Raw genomic sequence first — 2251 nt, 5'->3', positions numbered from 1 at the left:
TCATTTATCACCGAATTACAAGTAACTTTAATTCTATTGATATTGCCATAAAGCCCGCTGGAAATCCAGCCAGGCACTTTTAAAGGGTTTGGGGGCCCATAACATTCCATTGCCTGCTGAAGGTCCCCTGCCCAGAATAGACCACGAGCTTCTGTGCCCTGTCTCTTGCTTCTTTGTCTAAGGGGACCGTAGGGGAAAAGGACTCCCGAATCGGCCAGCCTTTTCTTCAGCCTCATTTCCTACAAGGTCGGCTTCTCGCGCCGCCACGGACAACTTTATGCGCCGGTTTTCCTCCTCCCGAAACGCTTGGAAACCAGCGTCTTTTCTCTTCATCAAACAAAACTGGACACAGATCAATTTCAACTGACCTTTGCCGAAAGGTGGCGCTGTCGAGGTAAAAACCAACTCCGTCCAACAATAGTTTCCACTCTTCCATCCTTTTGCAGGCTTTTCTGAATTTTTTTTTTTTTTTATGCGCTCTCCTATCGCCGCCCCCTCCCGTAAAGAAAAATAAATATGATTAACACCAAATGCATTTAATTAATTGGAGGAATCAACGGTCCCGACTTCCAAGCCGGCGGGCTGGTCTTGCACACGTTGGATCAGCTTCGCGCGCTCTTGGCTTTCCCCAAATAAATCTCAGCTTTTCCGACTGGCCTATCACTTTAAAATCTTAGAAACTGTTGTTGGTTTCCTTCTTTTTTCTCTTATTTTTCTTTTTTGCTTCTTTGCATAAGCTTTAAAAAAAAATCGATGTAGAAAATGGAATTCATTATAGCATCTGCGAGGGGGAGGGGAAGCCGCCCCCCCAGCCCTCCCCACCCCCACCCCGGGTTTCCGGAGTTGTCCGAGAAACCGCGGTTTAAAATTTAACCCTTCGAGGGGAGCCTGTGAGGGCTGGGGTGTTGTTTTTCCCCTAGTTCCCCGCCAGGATCAAGCCCTAAATAATTAAGTGAAACATAAAAGAGCAAAGGGCGTGCGGGACCCTGATAAACAGGGGTCAGGTTTCATAAGTGGGTGGGGATGGATGAGTGTGTAAATGTGTGAGTGTGTGTTTGAGAGAGAGAGAGACAGAAAAAAAAAAAAAAAAACTCAAAGGCCAAACTCGGGCCACTCTGGAGCCAGAGGGCTGAGCCCGGCTGACCCGGCTCTGAGCTTTCCCGAAGTTAACTCGCAAAGGCGCTCGCTCTCCCAAGGCACGCGACTCCAGTGGGCAGCCAGCCCCGCACGGAATGTCCCCAGAACAAGTTATTTCACCTCTTTAGGTGGGGGGGGGGAGGGAAAGGGAAATCAACTGAGCTTGCTCCCTGGGCTCACTCCTCAAAACCCCAGGAGACGCGCGGCGGGGCGGGGTCCCGCGCGCAATCCTGAACCCCCGCACCCTCCCAATGCCTTCCCTCGCGCGCTGGCGGTCCGCAGAGGGACAAAGAGTTGGGGCGCCGGTCTGAGTTCCTGGCACCGCCAGGCTTGGGAGAGAAGGTCTCTCGCGCGGACACCGGGGTGTCCAAGGTGGAGCGAGTAGAAAAAGGCTGCCAGGCGAATTCACAACCCTGGGGTAGAGTAGGGGGTTGAGGCCCGGGAGAGTAGTCAGGCCAATCCCGGGAGAATGAGTGGCTGGCGAGCAGGAGCTCCTCCGGAAGGCAGGCCTCTCTTGCGCTCCAAAGAAAAGCACTAGGTCCGCCAGGGTCCCCGCAGCCCCCTTGGCAAACTCCTTCCTCTCCTGCACCAAACTTCGCGCAGGGCCTCGCTCCCTCGCGGCGCCCAGGGACGCTGCGGTGCGGGAAGGGTTAAGGCGGCCCGTCCCAGCTGACAGTCAGCTGATTGGGCCCTGATTGACAGCTCCGAAAAGTTTCCTTGTTTCTATACTATTATGCTAATCGTGGCCGCTCTCGCCGCCTCCCATTGGCCCGGAGTGCCAGTCAATTTCCCACTTGGGCCTGACGTCACAACTGCTATAAAACTCAGCAATTGCTTTAAACTCTTCTTGCTCGATCAGAGGCTTTAAAATCTTTTTTCTTCCTCGAGCTGTAGCTTGGGCTGCTTGTCGGCTCTGCCTCCCCCCACACTTTTGCTCCCTGCCTCGCCTTTCCCCAGGACTTTGCTATTTTGCTTTAAAAAAAAAAAAGGCCAGAAAGAACTAAACTCCCCCCTCCCTCTCCTCCAGCCCGGCTGCACCTCTGTCTTGCACTTTGCACAGAGGGAGAGGGAGAGAGAGAGCCAGAGCAAGAGAGGGAAAAAAAAAAAAAAAAAA

This window comes from Orycteropus afer, unplaced genomic scaffold (genome assembly GCF_000298275.1).
Source record: "Orycteropus afer afer isolate SDZICR_OR568_19922 unplaced genomic scaffold, OryAfe1.0 scaffold00057, whole genome shotgun sequence".
NCBI lineage: Eukaryota > Metazoa > Chordata > Mammalia > Tubulidentata > Orycteropodidae > Orycteropus > Orycteropus afer.
The sequence above is the reverse complement of the archived record's forward strand: the minus strand, read 5'-3'. Positions refer to the sequence as shown.